The sequence below is a fragment of the Triturus cristatus genome, chromosome 2_2, assembly GCF_964204655.1.
Source record: "Triturus cristatus chromosome 2_2, aTriCri1.1, whole genome shotgun sequence".
Taxonomy (NCBI): domain Eukaryota; kingdom Metazoa; phylum Chordata; class Amphibia; order Caudata; family Salamandridae; genus Triturus; species Triturus cristatus.
In genome coordinates, this window is record NC_140582.1 from 261,187,344 (window position 1) to 261,202,509 (window position 15,166).

The following is a 15,166-nucleotide window of genomic DNA, read 5'->3' on the forward strand; positions in this document are numbered from 1 at the left end:
TCGGAGGTCGAGATCGAACCGAGGCCACCGACATCGGACCGGAACCGCCTGCCGGCGTCGTCAAAGAACTGACATTGTGCCGAGGCCGCCGAGACCGAACCGGAACCGCCTCACGGCGTCGACACGACTCCAGCGGCGTCGGAACATCAGAAAAAGGGCAGTAAGTGGAGTAGAGGGCGCCTAAGGCCCTGTGGAGACCTGAGAGACTACTCTAAGGGGCTAGGGAGGTGCTGAAACCAACCTGACTGTGCCTGGGGTGAACTGGGACTAACCTAGAGAGGTTGTGTGGAGAGAGAAAGCCAGGGCACTGGTATTCCCCCCTTTGATCTACCTCAGTTTAGGCCTCAGCCTTGTCCCAGCCAGGGAGTAGCCCCCCTCAAGCCTTCCACAACCCTACAAGCTGTGCCTGGGCCAAATCTGCCCTTAAGAATTGAAGTGTCATCTGATTACATGAGTGTTGCTGTATACTTTTAATTATTTATTGGGGATACTGTATTTATTGAGTTTTTACCTATTTATTGCTGCACTATATTTATAGGTCCACAGGACTTGTTGGTGTACAATATTTATTGGTACAGTATTTATTGCCTCAAAGTATTTAATTGTCTGTATATATTGCACTTGTATTTATGCCCTGTTATTTATGATCACCCCTATTTATTTCATCAAACAGCCAATATTTATTTGACCTGCACTAATTGAAACTTGTATATTGTGATTGACCTATTTATTTTTCCAATCAGCAACTAAGAGAAAAAGATAAAGAAAGAATATTTTCATAATTTTTTACGGTGTAGAGTCGTTTTTGGAACGGATGCACGCATGGTTCTTGTATGGGTATATTGTATGCTTAGCACTGCGCCTGTTTCCTGACCACTCGAGCCAAGCTACCACAGTGTGTTCGGGGAGTCCACCACCACCCTGCGGAGTGGGAGTGGGCTGTTTCCAACACTTACCTGTTTTGGATAAAGGTCCCAGTACTGAGTCTAGGCACCCAGTACTGGATTACAAAAGTAACGAGAACATACTATACCTGCAACTTGAATTTTCAGCCATAGGGAATCATTGACTGTTTTCTATGAAATATTTTCTAAGTGTCAACTTTTAAAATAGCAAAATATTGTCTAAAAATCATCACAGTAATTAATTCGACTTTTATGACTAGATTCCAAGTACTGACCCAGGAATGAATCTAGGATCCAGTCCTGGAATTCCAAAAGTAATCCTAAAAGTAATCTGTGGCAAATAACTTGAAACTTCCATTGAACTCAATGCATTATTGTGTTTAGAATTGTGTTGCCTATTGCAACCACTTGTTCCTTTCTACAAAAGTCAATTGCATATTGCAAAAGTATTTGTATAAAGCATCTCGTTCTGAGAAAGTATATTTTAATACCCATTGTTGGTTCTAAAATAAAACAAGCATATATTTTTTATATATAAACCATTGTCCTAGAGTTCAGTTATTGAGTGTGTGAGACCATTTGCTGGCTAAGTGTGTGCAACAAATGCTTTACACTGTCCTCTGATACTGCCTTACTGCTCGACCAAGCTACCACTTTAGAGAGTAAGGTTATATCTAACTTTAGCCTCTGCCAAACCTCTGGGGACTGTGGACGCTGTACACCCTGTACCTATTTGGGAACAGTATATACAGAGCCACTTTCTCACAGTAATCCATTGGCTATCTCTTAGTTTCTGGCTTTTTCCATGGGAAATGAGTCAGATACTGCTGCTGGTCACAGTCACAAACAACTGGCACAATGAAGTTTCACATAATGATAGTCATAAGCATGAACGTCAATTCACCAAAATGCCAAGGATGACATCACATGCCATTTGACCTTTACTTTGACTCACACACACATGCTTACACATATTAACATATTCACACACTCACGTGCACGTAAACATGTTCTCACCTGCAAGCATGCATACAACATATATTTAACAGCATTTTTTACTTACCTTAGCTTCCATAAAGGGTCATAGTCCTTGCTAATGTACTCCATTCTTTATTACACTAATAGCGAATAATATTATAGTATAACCATTGACAGAAGCCAGGCAAGTGGAGCTCCAACCAGCATCCATTACAAACAGCTGCCCCTGTGTTCCAAGCACTGATTTTGCCACCTCTGAGGCCAGGGGTTGCAAAAGTAGTACCAGGGGTTGCAAGGGGCAAGCCAGGGGTCTCACCTGCGACCCCTGGAGATCTCTAAAATACGTCCATAGTGGAAGAGGTGTGGCGCAGCGGCCAGGGCAACTGACTCCGGAACCCAGGGGCTCACGGTTCGATCCCAGGGGATGGCAGCAGATCAGCCCAGCACCATGTGACTCTGGGCAATAGCTCGTTTCATCTTCCTGACGGCCCCCAGCACCTTAATTGTTCGCACTTTACAAATACTGAACATTTACATTACTGGACATTAGGAGAGACTTGCAAGTTGCCTTTAGACCACTAACACTAATGTTCTACTGGTTGTGCTGTCCTTCGCTATCATGCAGCTGAATTAATCTGTCAGCCCAAGGAAACTATGCAGTGTTCCCTGTGAGAGGCAGTAAAGATGGTGTCAAGAAAACACAAAGGAAAAGCTCAAGTAAGCCATTGAGGTTAACCCTTTTGCTTACAGCTATATGCTCACCGAGCCCTTATTGTGTGTCACATTAATGTTTCCACCCTCCTAAAAATGCTAAGAGCTTCAGATGATGGATCATAGAATGAAGATCTTGGAGCACAGATACAAAGAGTATCACATCATAGCTTAGGTGCCGGCTGAAACAATAGTCTTTACTATACACAGGGCCAAGAAGCACTCATGTTCTCTTAGTGAGGCCCATGAGCCAAAGACACGTGCTTCCTCTTGGACCACAGCACAGGGGGTGCTCTTTCACCATCCTACTCGCTGTGGCAACACAGAGACATAGCAACCAATGCAAGGATTGGTGAATACGATTTAAACAAGCATTTGCAATGCCAATAGGTCTGGCTTTAAAGAAATGTTGCACTGTAATGTGAAGCATTACAAGTGCAGAGCATGGAAATGGATACGTATTTGTATATTTGTATAGAAGCAAAGAACTGTGGAATAATATAGATTGGTGAATGTTAAAAGATCAGGTGACAGTTGCACTGTTAAGCCAGACCTAAACGTTCATTTAGGTTAAAGACTGAACTCCTCCTGTCTGTACTACTGCCAGTGAAAAATAGCATAAATTATCCAAGATTCTTGAGGATTCATTTTTTAAGAGCAGGCAGTGGTCCATAGGAACCTGCCTGCTCTTAAAAATATTATTATTTACATTCTCAAAGGTGAATGGGTCCCTTGGGGACTCCTTCCCCATTGTGAATGGGTTACCACTAGATTTCAAACTGGTGGTAAAGTATTACTATTTTGCGACCGGAATTTGGTCACAAAACAGTAATATAAACCATACAAATGTGGTATTTTGAAAGGACGCCCTAAACATGCCCGTTCCAATTACTGAATCGCAAAAGCCCTTTGGTAACAAGTTACTGAATCGCATTTTGCATTTTATACATCTGAAAAGACATAAAAATAGTACTGTCCATTAACAGTGAGGCGAATCATTCAAGAAGATCAATCATGCAAAGAAAGAGTTTGGGTATTACTTTCAGTGTGTGGTACCAGTGACGCGTTAAACATGATATGGCCTTGTTAGTAAGGAGATCTGGTAACGCATATCTTTCTTGCATGGTGGAAGCTGATGTGTGGACAAAAAACACAGCTGATAATCCTGTAGCGCTGCTTCGACTTTGCATGGCGCCTGTAAATAACCATTAATGTATAAACCACCATGGAGAAGAGTGGATTAATCACACCATGCGGATCTAAAGAGAAACTGAAAAATACTGTGCCTGCAATAGTTCAGAAGTGGTTCACTGCATCAAAAAAACTGTGCAAGTTTATGAATAATAAATTGACGATCTTAAATAAAATGGAATACTTTCATGAATAGCGTCTTGTACAATGTTGGACAAATTTTGTTTACATGCTCATTGATATTAAAAGCAGGACCAGCTTTAGGACGGAGCGACAGGTGCCACGGCACACGCGTCAAACTGAGGGGCCATTAGCTATAAAAGTATAATTGAAGGCAAAGCCTGCCGTTTTAACAGATCAGCACTTTAAACTGAGGTGTATACAACTTTAAGGGTCGTTCTATTTTGGTAGGCTGCAATCACGTTACTTAAGTAATGCTGTGCTCCCACCTAGCGGCGGAAATTCAGTCATTTTCAGTATCCATGGCTTTACTTTACAGTTTTTTCTCATGTCTATTTTGGCGATAAAAATCCCAACCTACAAAGCATTAAATAATAGTAACAATATACATAGCATGTGCATATATTGCATACTATAAAGAAATAATGATCACATAGTATGTATATAATTTCATAATGTCACAATTAATTTTCAAAATACAAGACTCTATTCTGGATAAAAAAAAGTCAGCTGCTGGACAAGACCATTTTAGTTTTTAAAGGCTATAGATAAAAGATGTCCCCAACCACATTTGGTATCATAGGCCTTACTCGATTAGCAGATCAGCAGTTAACATAAAATAGAGGAGCAAAAGCCTCGTCGAACTAAGTAGAGAGCACTTGTCGTATAGTGCACAGGCGTGTTCTAGTCCAAAGCTAAAAATATAGATAATAAAGAATGTTTACAAAAAGTGACCATCAATATGCATAAAATTAAAAGCCAAAATAAATGATGCAGTTATCACGCAGAGTCAAAAAATACATCAGTAACTCATAAAATATAAAATCTGTAATATTCACAAGTGGTCATTATCTAGAGCTGATACTCTCAGCATAACGGTATCTGCAAACAGAGTATACATCAAGGGAATACGTTTTAGTCGGATGAATCCTGGAAGCAGTTACATAATGCCTGATACCTAGATTCTTATAACAGGGTCTGACCCACGTACTTCTAGCATTTTTTGTCGATCTATGTCTTCTGTTACATCCCTACAAAAAAGAATAGCGAGCTTGTATCCCAAGATACTGTTTCCATTTGCTAAAAAATAGGCCTACCTGTAGGAAGCCCATCCTCAGTTTTACATACAAGATTCTGGCTTGGTAAGGAGTAATAGCATCTATGTAGGCTTCAAATGTTGGAATAGGTTTATAGGATACGGATTCTGCAGTGATGCTTTTAGAACTTACTTTTCTATGATATAACTCAATTGTATGTTAGAAATTGGTTTGTAGGATGACCGGGATAAGAGCCCTATTCAGCAGGAACCACAATCCTAGTTAGGGTAAGAAGAAGGCAAACTCTAAATTGATCTGTGCTCCCCCTCTGGTAGCTTGGCACAGAGCAGTCAGGCTAATCTTTAGAGGCAATTTGAAGTGCTTAATTTTGGCCGGTGCCAATTGTCAATACTGGCGCTTGTGATAGTCTGTCAAAACGTGGTGCTGTCTGGCTAATTTAGAGATGATCACAACAACAGTTAATTATCAATTCAATATACATTAAACATGACTATTACCTGCCATCCAAGCCATTCTTATAGCTGAAGGGCATGAAATGGTCCTAATTGTCACACTTGTAGGAGTGTGATGGTTAGAAGTTGTGTTATTACTATTATTGGCAGCATGGCAGAGCAATGTGTGGTGCAAGCTGCAGTGACCACCTGACAAGAGCCCTGGCACTTACTGTTTTACAAATGGAACACTGGTAATGTGTTAAGTATTTGTGCAACACTTCAAACAGTAAAATAGTGAAAACACCACACAAAAATATTCCACACCAGTTTAGAAAAATAGAACATCATTTTAATAAATAAAACAGGACAAAAAATCCAATAAGCAGAAATTAAGTTATGAATTTTTAAAGCATAAACTGCAAAATAGCGCTTGAAAGCAATAATCATTTATTTGAGATATCTAGTGGCGCCAGACCGGGACAAAGTCAAAAGTTCAGGCTGACTACGATAGTGCCCGGGCCGGATACAGGGACCCAGTGAGGCTTGTTGAACAAAAGTACCTTAATCATGGTTGCGCCAACATTGAGGATGCAGGGTGCAGCCAAGGGGATGCGTCGTGACAATCCACGCAGCAGCATCGATATGCCAGTCCTAATCAGCGCAGCAGTGGCATTGTATTGGCTCCGATGAGCTACAATGCAGAGGTTTATCATCGTCGTCGAGTTGGCTGTCGAAGGGGATACAAAGACCTTGCGCTGGGAAGAGCGTCACGCTGTGAAGGTTCTGGAGGTGTTGCGTCAGGTCTGGTCCAGACAACAGCGATGATGTGTCGGTGCTGATCTATGCAACAGATGCGATGTGCCCATTCCGATCCACGTGAAAGAGGCAATGCACCGGTTCTGATCCGTGCAGCAGTGACGATTCACCGGTTAGACTGAGAATGCATAGGTTCAGCTGGAGCACATACCTTCCAGTACTAGGGTGGCACCACTTGGCAGGGCATACTCACAGATGGCGGAGTTCAGATGCTGAAACTGGTTGGTTGAAAGTCTTTTATATCCCTGAGACTTCAGATCAGGAGGCTAGGCTGCCAACTAGCCCTTGGGGTCAATGTGGGTTCAAGTGATGCAAGTCCAGTCCATCTCACACAGGCAGGGGAACTGCAGGTAGCAGGACAGCACAGCAAGACAGGAGTCCAGCAAAGTAGCAGTCCAGCAGAGTGGCAATCCTTCAGCATCACAGCTGTCCTTTTTCCTGGCAGAGTATTTACAGGGCCAGAAATGTACTGACGTGGTGATGTTAAGAGTTTCAGTTCTTATATCCAGTTTTGTCTTTGATGTGGGGAGGCTTCAAAGACATTCCTTTGAAGTGCACAAAGGTCCTCCCTCCCTGCCCTGACTCTTGACTCACAACAGGGGAGTATACAGTCCTTTGTGTGGGGACAGGACACAGCCTATTCTGGTGTAAGTGAGGTTGGGTCCAGCTCCTCCCTCCCATCCTGCCAGGATGGCCTATTAAGTAACACTTAGGCTCCTGTTGCGTGTGGCTGTCTAGGGGGAATACACAAAGCCCAACTGTCACCCACACCAGAAATGTGATTAGAGACAGGCAGCAGGGATCAAATGGCTAAAGTAAGAAAATGGCCACTTTCTAAAAGTGGAATTTTCCAAATTGCAATTTAAAATCCACTGTCAACATAAGTTTACATTTTAAATTGTGATTTCAGAGACACAAAACTTGAAAAGTCTATCCCTCATAATTGGGAATTACATTTATAACATGTAATAGGGGAATCCCAAATGACTTTGGGAGTTGTTCACTACCAGGACATGTAAAGTTTAAAAAGTACATGTCCTGCCTTTTAAATACATTACACCCTGCCCTCATGGTTGTCCAGTGCCTACCTTAGGGTGACTTATATGTATAAAAATTGAAGGTTTAAGCCTGGCAATAGGTTTATTTTGAGAGGGCGACATGACAGTTTAAACTGTACACACAGGCTCTGCAATGACGGGCATGTGCCATGGTTGGAGAGCTACTTAATTAGGTGGCATGATTAGTGCACCACACACACAACATGAGAGGGGTGAGAGGTCCCACTCTTCCCTTATCCTCCCATATGAATATCCTACCACACAAAGAAAAGGGAAAGAAGAAAACAAAAACAAAAACAAAGACTAACACTCTCTGGGAAACCCTCAGTGGCTTTAAAATTGCCCTCACACACTCAATAGTGGCATGTTTCATCATAGGGCATGCTACACCACTCTGGCACAGACCAACGCTAAGTGTGGAGCAAAGTATAATTGATGGAGCTAATGCCCGAACCTTACAAGGTATTCACTACCAGTGGCAGCTGCTCCTGAGAAGCAGCAGTAGGGAGGAAAAGGGGGAGGAGGGTTAAAAATATATATTTTAATTAAATCACTTACGTGCGGCCAGTCGCCGCTGCTTCTCCTCCATCCTCTTCCTAGCTTCTTCTGTGGAAACTGGAAGCAGCTCCCAGGCTCCCCATAACCAATCACAATTCTGCAATGTGATTAGTCAATGTGCCGTTGTCCAGCACTCATCTAGGGAATTTGGGCCTGAGCATGTTCTCCATGCAGCCTTTAATGCAGCCTGCATGAAGAACATGCAGAGTGTGCCTGAATGTTTGGCCAGCCCGAGAGGAGCATTAGCGAAGGAGCCACTACTGTCCACTATCCAGAATTAATATAAAGCTACCCAAGAGGGTTCTCTCCAGTGACGGCCCGTGTATGGCGGTTTACCGGGGCAGTGCCGTCACTGGTTCCCTCACTATGTTTTTCCTGGCCCCCCTTGGCAGAGTTAAAAATTAGGATTTGGGTTGTACCTGGGTAATTAGTTCCCTGTCCCCCTTTCTGCTGTTATCAACATGTTTCGGCCTTCCTACTGCCACTATGGATAGTCAGGATGTAGATTACATACCTTGCTTCTCCACAAGTCCCTCTCCTTAATCTTTACCTATGCTGAGGTAGGGATTGGATATGGGGCCATACTTGCCAGTTCTAGGAACACACCCAGAAATTACCGGCAACAATAATATATGTCAGTATTCGTCAAAAAACACAGGAGGGTAGACAGCTTTTGCTGCTCATGTATCCAACATCCACACTAACAATCACTCCGGTGAATTACCATCATCACCCCCTGTGTGCAAAAACTCAGAAGTGGACCAATGTGAAACATATACACCTGAGATAGAGAAAGGCTCATGGGTCTCTTACCCAAGTTTCACTCTCTTTTTTCCCAAACCGGAAGGAGTGGGATTGTTGCTCTGTAGTTAAACACTGCATGGTTACATGAAAAATTAGACCCACATGCCTGTGCTCCCATCGCCTTGCGTAAATATACCCCCAATCTACAATCTGAATTGCTATTGTGTGTTACTCTTGTATCACTCACAGTACATCTCTAGTCCTTACATGCAGCCAATACCAAATGGGTACTACTGGTAATCTATATCTTTTTTTTGTTGTCAAAATTCTTTTTATTGAGCGTCAGAAGCCAAAATGACAACATGGATACAGTAGGGCTTGTAGGGCCTGGGGTCAAAAATATGCACTTAATTAGAGCCCAGTTTTATACGGCCCAGAGTCCATACAAACCCCCCGTTGATAGTGTAGGGGACCCAAATTTTGGGACGGCAAGCCTTGAGGAGGGTCCCTCAGGCAAGAACATAAATTCAAAGAGAAAAACTCCCCCCCCCACCACCCCCCGCAATCTCCCCCATCCCCATCTCTGGTGGTGGTGATGTTACATGATGAAGTAGTGGTCAGCAGAGGTACTGCTATAAAGCAGGGCGGCAGACGCAGGGCTCTATCCGGTCAGGAAGTGAGGGCTGCATCGACTAAATTCCAGCTCAGGACAGGCTAGAGCTGGAAGAGGTGCATAGTAATGGTAATCTATATCTTAAGCCCCCCCCCTTTCACTCTGTACGCGAACGGCCTTAACTGCACACCATTTTGCTGTTGCATGTTACTCATGTAGCACTAACAGTACAACTCTGATCATTGCCTACAGCCAATACTAATTAGTTACTACTGGTGAGCTCTCTCTTACGCTTCCTGTTTTCACTCTGTACGTTAGTCGCAGAGACTGCACCCTGTTAGCATGTCACTCTCTCAGTCCCTAGTCATCACTCAATGTGCCACTCAGCTAAGTGTGCCTTCGTCAACATCTCAGCCCCCGGTGCATCCGTTATTTGCGGTCCATTGCTGCCATCGAAACATGGGATATTGCCCTGCCCTGACCTGCCCCTGCTAAGAGCCCCTGAGAAGGGGGCGAGTTTATCGAGAATACTTTGTGACTCGCCTCTGTCTACTCACACTTGCTTCACCAAGAGTCCGACACCTCTAATCACTGCCACTCACAGCCCACCGATGAATGTTGTGACTGTCTCCGGCTGCCATTTTAACCCGGAGCGTCGGGGGCAACAAGTCATGGGACTGCCTTGCCTTCCTTCAAAACCCATAGTGTGTCATTCAGACGCCTCTGCGCCTGATCGCTTGCCGTGCTGGGTTATTTGAGCCATGTAACAGTGGTGTATTATCTTCCTATATTCCTATCTATCTACAAGCGTTCTTATTGAATGTTTTGCCTCGCGAAGACTGTATTTCTACACTATTCCTTGATGTGAACACACTGCAGCCTGTATTCACCTCCATATTTATTGTCTATTGCTGTCACATGGTCTAAAAGATGTTGCTAACCAGGACATTACCATTTTGGCAATTTTATGACTACTGTGTTTTGATCATATGGTCACATGAACCCCTGGGTTTTCATTTTGCATACATCTCCAGCTCCTTATATAGGCGAGCTGCTTATCAAGATAAAACACTGTTATTACAGTATAGAAATCCCTTTTGCTTCTTTCAATTAGTTCCGCTTCATAATATCAGTTAGCTTATTCTAGGTGGGGCATACCTGCACGTGGACTGGTGATGTGTTTTCACTATAGTACAATACTTAAATGTCTTCCTGCTCTGTGAGCCCGGTCTTGCTGGATATGGACTTATTGCTTACTTTTGTCATTGGGCAATTTATTTATTCATCCCCATGCCTAATTCCTCTACAACTAGGATTATCGCTGTTGTAAACACCACCTTACTGTTAGGGAAGCTGATGATATATGGTTGCCTTGTTCATCCCTCCTACAAACTATTCAAATGGTGCCACTGGATCTCATCATTCTATCCTTTCATGACTATTCAACCTGTAAATCCACCTTTGTGAACGTCTGAACAAAACATTTTTACATCCTTTTCTGTAATCGGAATATGGGGTTTATCAATCACTACCCATTTCAAATCTGCGATTGAGTGGTTCATCTCTAAGTAATGGGAGGTCAATTTCATCATTGTCTTTTTGCATCTGACATTGCTCATATGTTCCATTATCCACATTTTCACTCACCTCGTGATCATACCCACATACATTAAATTACAGGGGCATCTAATGAGATATACCATATTCTCAGTATTGCATATGGTAAGTTTTGTCAATATCCACAGATATCTCATGATCAACTCTACAGACTAGGCATTGATTGTCAACGGTCCGGCCTTACATGACCCACAGGCATTATGTCCTGTTACAGGATGAAAATCTCAAAGTGCCCTGGTAGTTTTCTCAGACCAGCCCCTGGAGAAGCACTGCCTTCCACAGGAGGATGGAAACGCGTATGTGCTCCTTTTGTTAATGGGGGACGATATTGCAGCACTGCTGCAAAACCGGCCCCCAGAAACAAAACCAGCCCCCACCACTCTAAAACCGTCCCCCAGCCTTCCAGCCTCCCAGGGAAATGTCGGATGCTGGGTACAGCCATTCCAGCCCGTGTACAGGCCGCAAGCAACTACATGATCTGCATGAAGACCGGAGGGATCGATGTAAGGTTGAAGCCTCATCAAATATCAGACATCACTTGGGGGACAATAGGACTGGGTCATGAAAAGATGCATCCTGAAAGTCCAAGGACACCATCCATATGTCGGACTTCAAGGCCAGGAGAACCTGCACAAGAGAGAGCTTCTTATACCTCTCCTTGCAGAGAATGGAATTCAGCACCCTTAAATCCAGTATAGGATGATGACCCCATTCTTCTTAGAAAAGAAGTGGTAATAAAATACTTGGCACTTTTCGCCCTTTTGCTCGGGGGAGTCAACACCCCAACCAAAAGAATCTCGGCATGAGCTTGAGACAGTGTCCAATAAACAGGAGGAATGTGAGCAGGTGTATCATGGAACAGGAGGACACGCCCATTCTCCTCAATCTGGCAGACCCCGATTCAAAGTCTTGGCCCACCAGTTTCCTGCAAAAGGAGATATGTGGCCCCCACAAAACATGGGAAGTCAAGTGAGGGCAAATTACAATTAGTTTGAAAAAGTGGCCGGTGGGGAAGAAGATGTCGCTGATTATGCCTGTGATTGACACCGCTCTGACCCTTGAAAAGGCAAAAAGAGTGGTGCAGCTGTAGCTCTAGCTAGCAGGGCAGCTTTAGATGACAGGACTTTCAAAAAGTCCCAGAACTTGGGGCACTGTTGGTGGAACTGGCATGCCAGAGATGCAAGGCCCAGTCAGCGCACTGTGGCATGGCACAGTGTAAGGCGTTCCAGTGCAAGGTCTGCTTTGTTGCCAAAAAGCTGCACGACATTGAACAGCATTTCCATATGGTTTACTTGGACGTCCCTAAAAAAGTCAGTTTGATGCATCCAGGTGAAACAAAGTACATGGGTTCAGAGCCCCGGCCTTGAAGTCGGACATATTCAGTCCAACACTCAAGGTTTGTTTGGCTGTGTTCTTCAACCAGATGCTCGCGGTTAATTACCCAAACTACTTGGGGGCACACACCAAAAAACAAGAGGCATTAGAGGAGCGCATTGACAGACTCCCCATGGAGGAGACTTTTTCCCCATACTTTTGATGCACTTGGACTCTTGGCCTAGAGGCATGGTGGGAAAAGCTTTGGGGCTTTCGTTTGATGACAAGGTCTGAACCACCAAACTTTCAGGGACTGGTGTGAGATTGTGGCGTGCAGTTACCCGACTGTTCATCAACAAGGTAGAAAAGGATTTGTTCTAAGCTGCGAGCACGGTGTCCTAGAGATCTTTATTTAAGGGCAGGAGGAGGCTAGTTGCAGACTCTGTCCGAACAAGTTAGCCATAGACTTTTTACCCTGAAAAAGAAGTTCCAGTAGTTTCAGAGCTTTACAGATCATGGCAGTAAAAGATGCACCCTCTGCGATAGAATGACTAGGGGGACACTCCAACTCAAGTTTAGGGAAGTGTTGGGGAAAAGAATTGCATGTACTTTACTTTCGTCATTATTAGTGTCGGACACCCTAAGGTAATTTGGAGGATATCAGAATCTAAGCTGAAGAGAGCTTCCAACCAGGCACACATATGTGTGTGTTATGGGTTTAAACAATGGCTCATCCTCAAAGGAAGCCTCGGCTTCCATGCCCTGAACCAAAATGACCTGCATTTGAGGAGCAGAAGGAGTTGACTCCACGACTGGTGTCAGCCCCTCTGAGCATGGTGCAGCTGCTGGGACAAAGGGCAGACATTTAGTAGAAATATAGCAGCCTTGGAATGGCTCCGTGATAGGTCAATCAATGTCAACGAGGCTGATGAACAAAGTCTGTGGAGCCAGAAATTGCACCACAGCAGACATCAAGATCTGGAGCATGGCCTGAGTGAAGACCACGACTGCCTGTGGACTGGCTGATAGCATCTGCAACTTCTCCAAAACTGGCACCAGCTATGACGATAATGTTGAGATCAAATGTGTGAGAAGTGTGCCAATTTTGGACGTGTCTATGGAACAGGAGCATTTTACGGGAGAGAAATGGAAGCCATGCCTGATGAGGTACATATGGAGTGGAAAATTCACACTGTTTTCAGATTTGAGCTCTTTAAAACTTGGCTTCCCTCACCATTATCACATCGGAGTGCATGAGCCTGCTTTCCTCATTGGCTCTGGTCTTGGTTCTGGACTAGTGACCACAGGCGGATGATGTGAAGATTCAAGCTCCATCTCTGCTTAAGGCAAGTTCGTCAATGAGTGAAACATGACAAATTGGCAGGTGACATGACCCTAAAGTGCACCGCCAAAGAAATGTTTGGATAGGATTCCATTGGTACTACAGTGAAGCTTAGGATCCATGCCAAAGGGAGCGTAGGGCGGTACCTATCAATTGCTAGAATAACATGAAGATATCAAAGAGAAATGCCTTACTTTGGGTTGTCTTTTCCCAGGAGCCTAAGTGGATTGCCCAGTAGCCCTTCATCCTCTACACCGCAGATTCCAGGGGTGTCCTCGAAGAGTTAGAGGGCATGGTAATGTGATAAGAAGAGATTGCTTTAGAAGAAGCTCATTGCTCCTTTCTCTCTTTCTCCTCATAGGATGGTTTTCACATTTGTTCTCCCATTTTATAGAACGCTCTTCTATCTTCCTAGAGAAGTGCTTTAAAAAGATGGTCACGAAATTCCCTTAAAATGAGGAATTACTATAAGGTCTGGGCTTTAGGTTATAAACTTCTTTGCATACAGATGCTCTGACAGGACACTAAACTCCACACAGTTTAGTGGAAGCGTGACACTGACAGAGCCTGCAGCTCATTAATTCTCCACCAAGGATCTCTTGTGTTTAATCTTGGGACACACGAGGCTGATTTGGAGCTCCAACTAGAAGATCATGATGGAATTATTCTGTGACCATTGTTTCCAAGCTTTTAGCCCTTGTCCTGTTTACGGGGTCTCAAATATTAAAGATCATGGGGGTAAATCTTTTATGGTTTTTTAGTACACAAAAAGTTTGGTTCCATCCTGACATGCCTTGTATGGCTCCTTTTTGTCATCTTCACAGGAGAGAGTGCAGTCACATGGAGCTGCCTAACAATTTTAGAAGCTATTGCAAAGTTTCCAGGTTAATTCTCAGGCCGATGGGGATTGAAAAAGGAGGAATCTATCTGTATCTATCAGAAGAAGACATGTTTAGGCCTAGTGTGAATGTAGTATGCCAAAGCCCTGGGGTTCGGTAAAAGATCTACGCATTAGTGCCGAGGCAGAGTGGCAATGTGTGAATCCATCATTAGTGAAGGCAGGCCTTTCACGCATGCTAGACAACACTCTACAACTTTAAAGGTCAACAAGATATAAGGAACATGAAGTAAAATAAGGTGATCACTTTCCACATGTGCAGTATAATTCTGGTCTTAGGATAGTGGTCTCAAATAACTGGTTTTTTAACAACAGCATGTGCCTGGGGCTTGTTTTTAAATGGAAACTCCAGATCCACCGGATGTGACTGGTGGGTAGGTAGACTGAACTGGTCTCTTTTCCTGTCCAACTGGCTAAGAAAATCTTTAAGTTCTGACAACAGGTCCTGCTCAAGGCACATTCACAAAGGGCCTCATATATGAAAAGTGGCGCATCGCTGCGTGAAAACAGCGATGCGTCACTTTTCATTGCGCCCTCCTTGCGACATGCGGGATGCGTCATATTTACAGTATCACGCATCATGTCGCAAGGAGTTACAGATACGTCAGTATTTCGGATGTATCTGTAGGTGCAAAAATGTGTGTCACAAAAGTGACGCAACTCCATCAATGGGTCATTTCACATGGGCATGTCCCGTTTTAAATGTGCCTGCGTCAGTCTTACGCCTGCTGTGAGGCAGGCGTAAGACA

The 15,166-nt window shown here is 43.8% G+C and overlaps 1 protein-coding gene across 2 annotated transcripts in view; it reads right to left on the reverse strand.

The window, feature by feature from the left end:
* LOC146862117 (protein NipSnap homolog 3B-like) overlaps positions 1 to 15,166 on the reverse strand; it is a 258,782-nt gene that overhangs the window by 63,989 nt on the left and 179,627 nt on the right. The window lies entirely within an intron of this gene.